At 30.0% G+C, this 15,450-nt stretch overlaps 1 long non-coding RNA gene across 1 annotated transcript; it reads left to right on the top strand.

Moving 5' to 3' along the window:
• Positions 1-8,533: 8,533 nt before the first annotated feature.
• LOC138339061 (uncharacterized) lies at positions 8,534-14,329 on the top strand. The gene is made up of 2 exons (XR_011212089.1): positions 8,534-8,874; positions 13,999-14,329. It is a non-coding gene; the product is annotated as an uncharacterized lncRNA (long non-coding RNA).
• The last annotated feature ends 1,121 nt before the right edge of the window (positions 14,330-15,450 follow it).

Raw genomic sequence — 15,450 nt, 5'->3', positions numbered from 1 at the left:
GGTTAGTCCCTTGAAAATAATGAGTTTAGCTGAGTTTGAGGAATTGTGTTGATTAAAAGTTTCACTTCTGAGTGATAGTCAAGGATAACTGAGCATAATCACTACCTAAAAATTGTACAGTAAATACTACTTATGATTATCTAAGGTTGTGCTTTTCGAATGTTTTGTGTGTAACATTGTTGTACAGAAAATATTAAGAAATGGTGGTACACTATGCATATAGAAATTAAAGTGCAAGAGTCATAATGATGAAAATATTGGGATATAGTGTAACTTTTAGACAGAGGCGAGAGCATAAATATAATTTATTTAATTAAAATGATAATGAGATATCTTCATAAGGGTAAATAACAAGGTTCGGAGAGGCGTGATTTAATTTTCTTTATTGTGGATATGGTATTAGTGTTACAAGTCTGTCTGATTGATTAAAAACTATTGGAAAGGAGTTGAAAAAAGAGTGTACCAACATAAGCTTGAGTGTGATGATAAGAAATTTGGTTTGTTGTTGAGTTTAGTATTCAGTAAGATAGAACTTTTAGCGAAGGATATTGTAAGAATGATGGAGATACGATAAAGGATAATGAAGGACCTATGAATTCATAAGAATCTTCAAGGTATAAGCTAATGTTGATAGATAAGGGAATTGTATTCTACGGTTGAATTTACAATTCAAATTTTTCATTTTAAGTCTACATTCATGGTAAAATATTTTGTAAAGGTATGAATTGTCAAGGTGAGAAATCATCAGTTGTATCATAATTGAACCTTTGAAAGGATTTACATCTGGGTAAAGTCGTAAAGCTTATTGCTATTGATTGTTAAGTATCTAAGAAAGGTTTCTTTCAAAAAGTTTTTGTTTCTAATAAGGTGAATTATTGGAGTGCTTATTATTGTTTTTAGTATTGTGAATATAATTGACTCGTTACTCTCTCGTGTGTTTCACTTTTGTTGGTGGAGCACTAGTGCTTAATTAGGGGTACCAAATACTGCAATATTCTCTTGGTTGAGTGGGAAGATTGAGAAGATTTGGTTATTTGGAATTACATAATTGGTGTTGTCTTGAAGTTGTTAAAGTATCTTTTTGGTTCTAGATGTACCACCTTTATTTATAAAAGACCTACTATGTGTATTTCGAGTTGTTCGACAATTTAACAAGTATGCATGATTAAATGTGGGGAATCATTCTATTCAATTATATTGTTCTTAAGAGGTAATCTATAATTACTTAATCTAGCATTTCAATCGTATTGTTGGATGGTTTTTGTTCTTGGACATATCCCTCGATGAGTATCTAATTACTAAAGACCAATTTTTTATAACTTAAACTTATGGTAAACTGGGTTGTGAGATAAAGATTTTGATAAGAACTATTATTGTTGGGTTATTATGATAATGTGATGGTTGTATCAGGTTCACTTCTAATTGTGGAGGGTTTTAATTTAGGAATTATTTATGGTTATGTGAGATATCATGTTAAGACATGTGTATGATAAACTTGGTGTTTATTGGAAATAGCTTTGTTGTAAGCTACTTGTAGCTACAGAAATAATAATCACTTGAGTATTAAGATGACTTTATTTAGGCATTAAATGGGAGGAGATAATTGGTTGGCTGCGGATGAGGATTATGTCATAAAGTAAGACTTAGTGTTTTCAAACAATACCTTTGGTATGAGGAAGAACCGGTTGAATTTCTTGATAACGATGTCAAATGCTACTCTACCATACTTTAGAAAGTCTTTCCTAGTTTACCACTCAGGGATGAGTGATGGGTAAATTTCTATCTACTATAATGACCTGATATCTGTGGTAAGGTAAAACACAATAGGGAAAGAATTAGGTCTAGAAAACTCTTTCGTAGTAACTTGAGATATTCTAGTCTTGTCTAGATTAGGACAAAATCAGATTCGGTAAGGTCTAGGGAAATTTATTAATGAATTTAATTACATGAGTGGATAACTAAGACATTAAAGGAACCCGAATGAATTTAGATAATTGAATTATGGTGAGAAAAACTCTTAAAACTAATCCTAGCGAGAACGGGAATTTTTTAAGTATCATGCTATGATGGTGTGTTGTTTTATGGGGTTTGAAATTATTAAATTTTCTCACCGTTCCATTTTAAAATGCATTGGCGAGATTATTCCTACAAGGAAGAGGAGAGTGTGGTGGATTTGGATCATCATACCAGGATAGACGGGACTTAAGTCGGAAATAAAACCCCCAAAATATTTTATTATGCACGTCTCGACTTTGAGAATTATGGAACAACCCTAGGTGTGTTCTTGATGGTTGTTCACCATTCTTAAGGTTAAAGGTAAGTTTGTCACTTCTCGAATAAATTTTTATCCGTAGAATGTAATTTTATGTGTTATTATCGATAAAAAAGGATTTGGTATGGGGATTATGGTGCAAAATCCCTTATTTGGCTATGATGATCAAGTGTTTGATCTAGGGTTCATCTTATTGATTATGATACGGGCAATTGGGTCTTTTTTATTGATCCTCGTACTGTATTGATGTTTCAAGATCATGAACAAACGGGAAGAATCCGAAAGGAGAAGATTCATGTGTCTTAGGGAATTCAAGCTTCGAATCGCGGTAGATGATGGTTGTGATTTCATGTTGGTGTGATGTATGTTTGCAGTTACTACATTATGATGCATGTATGTATGTGAATGTTGCATTATTTATTACACTACTTGTAAATAAGGAGGCTTAATGATTTAATAGTTATATGCCATGAAATCGTGAATTGATCGTATGATTTTGTAAATGTACATATCGTATGATTTTGTGAATGTACATTGTGACTACGATTGTGATTGTGGCTTATTGAATGTATTTGTTGTTGCATTCCAATACACTAACTTTGATCAATTTTGTCACGTTCTAGAATAAACATGGGATCAGATTCCACGTTCTAGCGTTTTCCACGTTCTGATATAAACATTGGATCGGGTACTATGTTCCAATATGCTAACAGTTTGGGTATGGGTTCAATTAGAGGACCATTGAATTGGTTTCCATGAGAGGGTCAATGACTTTACAGAAATTTATGTTTTGAGAATTATGAAGTTGTGTGTTGTTCGTAAGTAATGACTAATATTGTATATGTTCAATATATGCATGTTAATTATTGTTGTAATGACTTATGTGTGTTTCAGTTTTTTAGATAGCCACATGATCCTACCTGGACACTGCTGTTCTGTACTAATATTGTGGTTCTTGTTTTTAACTGAGCAAAGGGAATCTTAAGGCGGCTATTGATAGAACTCACTTTGGTGAGCATTGGGCGTGACCGGATTCAAGGGTGAGTCAGTTCTTTCACGCTGCCATGGATCTTTCTTGTTTAATTCCACGCTTCGGACTTACACTATTTTTTGAAGTTTTTGTTTAGTTTCGGGGTTGTACCCTTTGCTCTTAGAATTTTAACTAGTAGAGTTTTGGTAAATGGCTTTTAGGTTCTAGGGGTTGTTCTCCCGCATTAGTTTTTATTAATTTATTTGTTTAAACCTTTGGAGTTTATGGGAACTCCGTATTTTTAATGTCATTAAACTTGCTTCTGTATTATTAAATGCATACATTTTTGTTAATTTGTTTAGTCTGGGTTGTATTAACGGTCTCCCAGTGAAGGTTAAGTGTGCTTGTCAATCACGGCGATCTGGGTCGTTACACCTACAGAATAAAGGTCCAAGAGTTATAGATTTGAAGAATATTTAATACCTAAATCCAAAGATGGATTACAATTTTTCATTTGTAGTAAGTAAAAATTATACTTACAATGTCAAATAATTTTTTTCAATAATAATATTTTAATTATTTTTCAAAACAATACTAAATTTAAAGAATTAATAAAGCCTATCAAAATTATTTGTGATAAACTTAAATGACTTAACGAAACCTATCCACATTCTTATAGTTAGTTCAATGTTTCCTAATCCCATGTGTTTCAATAGTTTGCAAACTTTCAACCATTATTACAAAAATCCAATGTTCGTTTCCTATATCCATGAATGCATACATTAAATCACCTTCTTAATGATATATATATATATATATATATATATATATATATATATATATATATATATTTCATCGATATAAAATTACTTGTTTTAATAATACTCATTTCTATGCACTCAATCATATGTTATATTTATTTTTTAACTTGAAATTATATTTTAGATTTTTTTTTTATAAAACGCAGTTACTTTATATAATTGTGTTTTCTATCAGGTTATCTTTCTTTTCCTTGTCAATAACAATAAAACCTACTGGTTGTTCGTTTGGTTCTCCATTTAAAAAAATGGTATTCACGTACATCTGATGTAATTTTATATCTAAAATGAAACAATATATAAATGTAATCGTATGGAGGTAAACTTCATAATTGGTGAAAAACTTTCTATTCTAATTGCTTGAGTAAAATCCTTTACCGCTAATCGTGCTTTGTGTCTTTCAATTCAATCACTCAATTTGCGTTTAACTTTCAGAATCCATTTATTCTCAATTGTTTTACCTTCCTTACAAAACTCAACAAGATCCCATACTTTGTTGGTTTTCATGCACTCTAATTCTTCTTTATCTGTTTGTAACAATTCATCCCTTTTGAGGGCTTCTTAAAGCCCCACTTACATAATTAGATTCATCCAACTCTGTAAGAGATACCAAGAAAACATAATCCTTAATCTTATAAGATCGTTTAGGTACACCATTTCTTGTATGAATATGTAATTGAATTTTACATCCTTTATAGGATTTTTTTATTCACAACTCCTACTTAGATAAGAAATCATTACTTGATCCATTAAGTTACCAAGTATGAATCACACTATTACTTGGTCTTTTGAATTCAACATTTCATATAGAGGCTCACTTTCATCTAATTCATCTATTTTGGGAAACTTGTTCGCAAAAATCTAACATTTCATGATACAATTTCAATAATACTTCCATCCTGCAATTCCTCAATGAATACATAGTTTTGGACTGTTCAGAGTGTGATATATATTTATATACATTTTTTTAATTTGGACTTGTTTACTAAATTGATAAAAATGATCGTTAATATATATTGCACAACTCAACGATTGTAGATCAGGATTGTTTTATGACCGGATTAAAGAGTGAAATATAGTGATTTAGATTACACTTTGTTCAATATGTTGGCCGTGATCAATAATTTATCTACCTCAAAATAGATAAAAAAAATTATCTTCGCCAACATCGATCTTGTCATGTCCAATAATGTTTTATTTAATAGTTGAGGTACACCCTTTTGTTTAGGTGCAAAAGGTTTAGTTAATTGCCTGGCATATTTTTTGAAATTATTTTGAAAAATATTCATATCCTCAACAATTTCCGTAAGTCTTTATATTTTATCTAATTGACTTTCTACTTCAAATATATAACTTTAAAGCACTCAAATGATTTAGATTTAGCGAAAAGTCATAAAGTCACCATGAGGTTTTGTCTAATATTAAAAAGACAACTTAGCTTTGTGGGTGTCCTATTTCCCCATTGAATAATTCAAGAATGTTATAAATATCAAACTTTTAAACAAACCCCAATTGCAATAAAAAAGGTGCAATCATGCACCAATAGTTGTTTGTCACGTATTAAGTTGTTTTAATTTTTAATTTTCAATTTTATTTTGATTTTCTGTTTTATTTTGATTTTCATTTTATTAACTTTATTTTCATTTTTCCCCCTTTATTCTTAAATCTTCATTACTCAAATACATTGTTCTTTGTTGTAAATCCTCCAATACTACTAACCATACTCACCTTCAATGTAGCCTCTATGATGCTTAATTTTACAACACTATTTTAATCACCAAAACATCACTAAATAAAATCAATTCAACTTGCAAGTTACTAAAGCAAGGTCGCAAGTTACTAAAGCAAGGTAATGAGACAAAAAAAAAGATGGAGTTTCATAGTATTCTCTAATGAATGGAGTTTTTTTAAAAAATAAATATAAAAGAAGAAAAGAAACAAAGAAAAGCAAGACACAAAGAAAAAGTAATGAAAATCAATTAAGTAAATGGATCTTCTAAGTTGAAGAAGATGAATAAAAGGTAACTAGATTTATTAATTTGAGAGAAGAAGATAATCGGAAGATGATGTAAATTAATTAAATAATTAATAACAAATAAATAAATGACACATGAAACTTTATAGCTAGTTATGACAATGATAATATTGGATCACGCGCCCCATTTGTTTGATAAGAACCCAGACGATATAATGGGTCAAAGTGGCTCATACAAAGATAAGATATTAAATAGTTCCATGGGGTAATAGAACACTTCCAAAGTAAAGATGTCTTTATGCAAATACGGCACAACATTAGGGGTGACATTATGTCTATTCTATTAGATTTATGATAAATCAAACGTGAATAACCAAAGCACATTAAATCATCAATAATATAATGAAATATGTAGCACCACATTGTGCCCTCATATTTATTTAACAACAAATATCATAATGGATTACTTGTAGTGGGAAGTCAACTCTTTTAGTATTCTCAAATGGTTTATATGTAACATTTACAACAAGATAGTTTCACAAGTTGGCATATCAATTTTTGTGAAAGAACTTAAATTTCCTTCCCTTTGCCAACCTATTCATTCAATCTTTCCCTATATGAGCTAATCTTGCATGCCATTTAATAACATCAACATCATTATTACTTAAATAACATGTTATTACACAACGACCAATATAGTAGTAATAAGCTCAAGGATTACAATCTAAGACGATCATAAAAAGGTCCAAAACCATATAAAACATTATCTAGAGTTATTCTAAAATCATAACGACTAAATGATACTAAGTTTCGTTGAATCACTGGAGCGTATACGATTTCATGAAAAACCAAAGGACGGCCACCGTACAAGGTCACTTTGCATGTGTTGATCCTGTCGACTTCAACTTTAACATTATTTCCTACATAGATCCACTTTAATTTAGATGGAGCTCGATGAAAATCTCAAAATTCTTCTCTAACTAAACTCATGTGGTCGGTGGATCTTGAGTCGATAATTGATATAGGATAAGATTCAGTTCGTAAAGAAGTGTTACAAATACATATAGTACATAGAGATGCACTAAGAAATAGTACCTTTTTTGTCTCAATACTTTCACGATAAAAATACCCCAACACTTTGCAATTATAACACTCTATTTGCTCTTGTCTGTTTTTTTTAGTAAACTTTTTAATCTCTTGAAATTTAGGTTTTTCTTTTTCCTAGAAGGAACTTCTCCGGCGTTTTTGTCTTTCTATGTTATTTTCCAATCCTTCTTGCGTTTGAATCCTGAAGATTCTATAATACTTGACTCTGGCACAAAGATGTTATAAGAAGCTTTAGTATCACCAAAATGCTCATCTTTAACATTAACATAGTTGGTAACATCAGAAAATATTTTGATGCTATCATTATTTGTTACATTTACCTTCAAATGTTCCTAATTATAGGTAAATGACTGAATCACTGCCTGAACTTATTTGTCATCTAAAAGAATATGACCAATACTTTTGATTTGAGCAGTCATATTTGACATCATCGTAAAATGTTGTTTGATATTTTGATCATCACGCTTCTTGTAAGTGTCAAATTTTATAGTCAATTATTGAAGGTGGGTCACAGACGTAACCCATACATTCCTTGTATACGTGCCAACATAGTATGTGGATTGTGGATTTTATCATATTAATGTATGAGGTCATCAACCACAGAACTAGCTAGTACTCAACGGGAGACCTATTTTGTTTGATTTTTGTTGATTCAGGAGACCATTTTTCGCTTTCAGTACGTACCATATTTACGATTCCAAATGTCGTTATTGTCACCATTAAGTTTTTCACATTTGTTTTATTCATCAATGATCTCAGCCAGTTAAACGCACTTCAATTCAAAGAGGTGAATAAAATCATGTGCTGAAACACTAAGGGATATATTCAAAAACTTAAGTTCTTTAAAAAATACTTCTTGTTTGTGTTGCCCTTGGATTACATATCTGGATGACTATACGCCTTCAGAGACGTTTCTTACGATGTTGTTCTCTTCTACATTCTCCTTTTACTAGACTTAGAGAAATTCCACTTGGAATAATTCAATTTTTTTCATGTTAATCCATGTGGGAAATATCAACAAGAAAACAATACGAATTGCTGAACTATGAAATGTGGCAATGCATGTCCTATCATTTGTAGAAGATAAAAAAAATGTTTAAAGAGCATAAGGAATAAATGAATTTACAAAGACCAATCTTCTTGACATGCTTATTATATATTTAATTATTCAAAAAAATATAATATGACTATTTAAAAACTAAACATAATATTAATCTTTTATCCAAAAAAATATATGCAAGATAGGACTTCAACTTTTCCCATAATAAAAAAAAAAGTTATAGTATAACTTGTACTACACTTCTTTAGTACTAGTACTGCACTAATTTCATTTTAAACATTAAAAAAATTCATAAAACATTTCCCTTTTTATTTTTAAAAAATATCATTGATGTACTGCAAAACTTTTCAACTCTTCAAGAAAAACAGTGTCCTGGTACATTATTTCTTCTTTCAATTTTCATTTGAACAATCATCTTTTTCAAAATAAAGAAAAATAAACCCACAAATTCCTAATGGGAAAAAGAAAGGAAACCCACAAAACTATGGAGAAACAATTTTTTCTTAGACCTGTTGTTCAAAGGAACAATGAAGAAAATAAATAAATTATTCGTTTACAAAGTAGATCCATGGAATAATTGTAACACATAAAATTTTAGATCAAAATATGGCGAGTTCAATTCTCATCGGATCTACATCCAATGTGATTCTTATCAACTTATATGTCTTAAAGGTAAGAATAAATATTATTTTCAAATTCGCTGATTTTTTATTCTCTAGATCAAAATTATTTTTCCTATAAGAAAATTTAAAAAAAAAATACGTAAACACTGTTTATGTCAAGAAATAACATCTCACATATGGAACAATTAATATCGCTCTGATACAAATGCAATTATCAACAGTAAGAGGAATAAGATTGTGTATCTTTTAACCTTAGCGTAAAACTTATAAATTATATTTTCATTGAGGAGTTGCTCTTATTCGGACTTTGAATATCAACAAAAGAAAGTGCAATGGCTTGAATTAAGTATACTTTTGGATTGTTTAATGTCAATGTTAAAAAAAAATTGTCCTTCATTTTTCTTTTTCTTTATTTTTTTATGATATTTATCTCTTTCTTTAAGTATGAAGAACTGTTTTAAATGAATTGTATTTTACGGTTAAACAATGTAACTGTTCCCATCTTTTCAAAATAATATAAAGCTTCTTTTTCAAAGTCTATATTGGGTCGGGTCCAATCTACATGAACAACCCATGACCCAAAATAATTTATAGAACGTATCAAGTGCTAGTTGCTATTTCTAAATAATTATTACGGAGGTTGTAGATGGTTTAAATAGGACACTCAAATGTAATTACAATAATGGTGTATCGAGATAAATACTAGATTGTACACCTATGACTTGAATATATGATCTAAATAGATTTTGAATTTCATTTGCCACTATAAAAGAATCTACCCTTATGTCAAGGGGATTCTACATTTTTCATATAACTAGGAGGATTAGGTTTGCCTTAATTGCACATTATCATTTTTTTGTGAAGTGTTTCTAATTGACAACATTGCAATTACCTAGTTCCACCACTTAATAATAGTTGTAACTGCTGCCTATCAATTCTAAATTCAAGATTTCTCCTATAAATACTAACAAGATTAATTAAATATATGGCCAAGCTTATTGTGTTCTTCTAAAATTAGAGGTGAACTAAATTCAAAGCATAATGCTAATGTGTACAACAAATATTAGTTAACCATTTTCCTCCTATAGATTGGATTTCTAATGACATGGTTTCGAAAGATAAATATAAGTATGTGAGATTGAGACTGTTATGACATTTCTAAAAGGAAATTTGTGTTTTATTGTACTTTCTGAACTTATTAGAACCTTTGATTTTTACCTACCGAAAGGATTTAATAGCATTTTAGGATTGTCATGTTGTAGGATCTATTAATAAAGAACCCTTCAAGTCCACAAATTAGTTAATGTTTTGTGTTCTTAGGTTTTTAAAGGTGTGAATGTAAAATAAAGAGTTGTGACTTTTATATAGAGTTGACGTTTTCAAGATTTTCTACTTTTATTAAAAGTTGTGAACCTTTTTTGAATAGTTATTACTTTTATGAAGAATTATGACAAGTCTGAAGAGTTGTGACTCCTATGAATAGTTACATTTTTTAAAAATATAACTATGAATTTTCTGAAGGGTTGTAACTTCTTCAAAGGGATGTGACCATTCCTATAAGACTAAATACGAATCACTGATGCTACCCTCGGTTCTCTATATATCAAAAAGATTCATCTTATTTTTTAATAACAAATAACTAATTTTTAAAATTCCTCTTCTACTAAAGCTAGTATTATAAGTTTAATTAACTTTTGTTGAATGGTTTATTGACAAAATGGTTTTTGGTACCAATAAACCGGTTAGTAATATCATTTTATCCTATGACGATATACTCTAACCGCCGATACTTGAGGGGATGAATTTTCTTAAGTAGAGTGTACATTCTATGAGCTAGATTTTCTTGTTTGAGAAAAATATTATTTTTAATGAATTTAATTTGTTTCAGCTTCTATTTTCATTAGTGTTTTAATGTTTATAAATTTAAAAGTACTCATTAAACTAAGTATCTTAGTAATAAAGGTTTAAAAACAATAATAATTACACGCCAAAGGTTGCTTTGAACTTTAGTCTTTAATTTAAGAATGTTGCATTACACACAAACATTCTGCTAGTCGGTTTTGACATTTTTTTTTCCTTTGAAGGAGAGTGTTTTTGTAGCTCATGTTGAAAGGTATTACGTTTATCTTCATCTAAAGCATAGGTGTCTTGTTTCCTAGGGAGTATGCCCAACTTTTGTATTTTCTCCTTTAGTTAATTTTTTCTTTCTGCAAGAGATATTTTATAGCAAAATCTGGATTTCATTCTAATGTGGACTTCTGAAGTTTCTTCTTTTATTTTCTATGGTTTAATTAGTATTATAGAGTTAGATATTTCTAGATAAATGTCAGCAACGGAGGAGGTGGGGGACATTCGTACACTTGTTGTATATAATAAGAGTGCATCTAAAAGAATTTACATTGGGCTTCAAGTTTATCCGGTATGAAAGTATTAATCTGGCGAAGGTTTATCATATTCTCCTGTAGAATATGAAAATGTTGATAATAACTATAGCTGGAAGGCTGGAAAAAGAGTTGCAGGTTTAGGAACCTTGAAGGATAAATACTTATATATTCTAAAGAGTTTTCAGGCTCCAAAAGATGGACACAAAAATGATTTTAGAATCAAGATTTCAGTGAAAATGTATTCAAGCCTGAGTATCCTCGTATGAATATTAACTAATTATTGGCCTCAACCAGCTGGGTGATTCCTTCTATGCACTCATTATCTTCAATAAAGCTCTTTGGTATATATCATGTAGAGATATATTCGATTGTTTGAATCAATTAAAAAAGAACTTCATTATTTTATATACATATTTTATTTGAATAAGAAACAAAAGATATGACTACATCCCCCAGGAAAAAATTCACCCTATACTATCTGATTCTCCTATCATAGCTACTTATAATGATGGTCACATATGTTGTAGATATTTGATAATCACGGAAGGTAAGTTTGGTAAACCTGAAGATGAATTTCATACTTCTCCTACATTCCTCAGACATGCTTGAATTTTGTGCTAATTTCGATTTAGCTATGATTATTCTTCCTCTTGTAGAAACTTTTTAATATTCAAAAGTTAAAGTTAATAAATACTACAGAGTTGGATTATAATAAATAATTCGGAGTTGGATAAGATAGAGCAGGTGGTAGTGGTAAACCTTCCCTTCCTGTTAGTGATCCACTTGCATCAGCTCCTGGGCTAGAGCTAGCACCAAATGGAAGAGCTATGATATATCTGTCGAGTGCTCGTGAAATACTACCTCTCCCCACTGGCTATCCTAAAACTCTTTATATACAGGGACTCCCACCAGACAAATCCATAAGAAAAGTAGCTCATATCTATTCATATGTCATTTACTGAATCATTGTTAGTTTGTTAACATATTTTTTTCCTTTCCCCTACTACACCTAAAGATATTTGAGAACAAGCATAAAATATAATGATTCAGTAAATTACATCTCAAAGGATATGAGCTACTTCTCTTCTCGAGTAGTCCGGAAGAAGTCCCTGTATTTAGAAGGTGTTCCATGCACCAGGAGGGAGATGTAGTATTTTATGAGGCAAAGACATAAATACCATATATCTATCATTTCTTGCTAGCTCTGGCCTACGAGTTGATGGAAGTGGATCACGAACAAGAAGGGAAGGTATACCACAACCACTTTCTCTAGCTAATCCAACTCCCTTGTAGTTATTAGCTTCTACATCTCCAAGCCAAAAAATTTGTTTAAAAAAGAGGAAGAAAAATAAGAAAAACAAAATAAAAATTAGCACAAAATTCAAGCATACCCGAAGAGTGTAGGACCAATGTCAGCCTTTTCTAGAGACCATGCTTTTTTATATTTGTTGCATGGTGCTAGTTTTTCCAAGACTATTGTTGTAAAACCTTAGGTATAAACATATCAATTAGGACTATGATGCTACATTTATATTAGATGTGAGGCAACAGTGGATGGTTACACATGTGGGCAGGTTTCCCATCTAGACTAGGCTCAACAAGTTTACATAGCTGGGACATTCAGTTGAAGCATCAATTTCGATCCAGATTATTTTGTCAATAATCTGAATAAAATGCGCATTTTCATTCCCAAGTAGTGCAGCTTTAATGAATTTACAAATTTATTGTTTCTCGTGTTGACACCAAAAAGATGTTGAATGTTGGCATATGCATTTTGTGTGGCGCACAAAAATGAATGTAAAAGAGTTGTTGCATCGTATTGAATCAATAAAGGAAAAGATATGGCTAATTGATTAATTTCACTTTGTTTCCTTATGATACAATCTTTTTCCAATTTGAGGTTTATAGTTACCGGAAAGACCAATTTGATAATCATATAAGCTTACAAAAGGTATCTGCATTCAAGGTGCATTAAAAAACAAATTAGTGTGAATGACATTTGTAAGTTCGCTGCCTTGTCATTATCTTATTTATTTGATCTGTCACTTTGATCTAAATATCTTTACCTAAGCATGTTTTTTTAATATGTGAAATTGTGGTTATCTTTGTTTAATAAGTGTTTCTTTTATGATAAAAAAATAAACATTTGTTCATTGTAAGTTTCGTCTATTTCAGTGATTTCTATTGTCCAAAAATACCAAAAATGCTTGTTGCAACTAAACAAACCATTCTTTCTTTATTCTTATAGGGTGTCCTTTACTTGGGGTCTGTTGCTTCATTTTCTTGTTTTCATATTTATGCGAATCAATCTCCTTGATTATAGTTGTGTGTTATTTCCATTTTAGATTTAAGAATTCTTTTCATATATTTTGAATATCTCATTTTTATTTTTATTTTGCACTGATCATCTAGAATTAGTATCATCAATCAAACATAAGGTTTAAATAGAAGTTAATAAAGAAAATAGTATGTGTTGTTGGTTTTTCTACCTTTAGCAATACAACTTATATTTACTAGAGCATATCTTTTTGGCTAATATACCTACATATTACCACTATTGTTCATGTTATTTTTATTTTTGGGCTTGACTTGCAACAATATTTACTAATGATGATTTCTAATAGTGTATCATTCATTTATTTAGAATCATGGTTAAGTGATCAATTTATTGTTATTAACTAATATTGTTGCAGTTCATACCCTACACTATTTCTAATGTCATGTAGGATTCTTTTAATCCATCCTTCTAAACGATGGTTTTGATGAAGTTGTTTTCTGGATCATTACAGCTAACTCTACTACCTTGCAAGTTCAAAATCTAAGTTGGAAGTAAAAGGCACCGGATGATTCCTATTTGTCTAAATATATATATAAAAAAATTACCCTATGTTGATCGGAGGTAAAAGTAAACAATGGAATGTGCAAGCTCGTCTAGACACTATCATCATAAAAGTGATTTAGTATATTTCTACGTGCCACTAATTTTAACCTTCGGCTCCTAATATTTTGTTTAGCTTGCTATTGTGGCAACAAAATTTTATTTTTCCTATGTACTTGTGCAAGAAGCCACTATTTGATTACATTTTTTCCCCTCTATATAATTAAACATTGTAAAATTAACTATTATGTCTTTTAAACTTTTGGCTCAAATTAAAAACTTTTTTGTCCTTCATCTCTCTTTCGACCTTCAATATCTTTAACGTTAACCTTTTGCCTCAATAAATCCTCGATGCGAACCTTTGATTCATATTTTCTCTTATTTTTGACAAGTCTTCTAAACAAAAATTATTATATATTTTTTAATTATGCTGCCAAATTGGTCTTAAATCGAATCTTTCTCAAAATAAATAATGAAACTACATATGGTTCATATTTTGAGCCAATAAGCTTAAAACTAATATTAAAAATATTAATTTCATGATATCTTTGCATTGACATATTTTAGATCAACCCGTAACTTACTACCTAGTTCATATTTGGATATGTAACTAAAATCGATTTTGTATTGGTTGATTGTCAACTCTAAAAGTGATTAATATTTTTTATTAATATTATATTTTGTATCAGTTATCTAGTTCTGTTGTTCATTTTCCTCTTTTTATTCTTTTTTTTCATCTCTTATTCGCAATTAATAAAAGATATCAAGGATTCAACCTCGAAGTGAACTTACATGTTCATATTGTTTGAATTTTTATTATTTTCATGTTCTGTTGGAACAACAAAAGGTTTATTTTCATTCTTTTATTTTTAATTATTTATTCATGTACTAGGAAAATTATAGTATACATACGTAGTTGCTTAATTAAAATCATCTTCTATTGAACTAACAAATCATAAATGATTCTCGTTTTAATTTTTATCCCTTTTTATTTTATTCTTAGATTTAAAAGATCTGATTTTAAAATGGTGGACAAGATCCAAGAATAAAAAATACCATTGAATCGAAAATCAGGCCAAATATATAGTCCCATATATTAGTAATTCCAAATTCTTTTAATGGAGAAGGGCCTAAATTGTCCTTAAACTATGATACTGTGTAAGAATTTACTCTTCATCAACCTTATGAGTGCGAGCAATAAGAAATAAAGGTAGGTTTTTTCCCAAAGTTTGACATCAAGGGTATTTGGGGACCGAAAATTGAATGGAGGGTAATATTGCACCATTCCAAATAGTTGAGAGCATTTTAGGCCCCTCTTTGTAAATATTATATCATTTTAATTACATGAATGTGTATTGACCTT

This window comes from Solanum lycopersicum, chromosome 10, assembly GCF_036512215.1.
Source record: "Solanum lycopersicum chromosome 10, SLM_r2.1".
NCBI lineage: Eukaryota > Viridiplantae > Streptophyta > Magnoliopsida > Solanales > Solanaceae > Solanum > Solanum lycopersicum.
The sequence above is the reverse complement of the archived record's forward strand: the minus strand, read 5'-3'. Positions and strand labels throughout refer to the sequence as shown.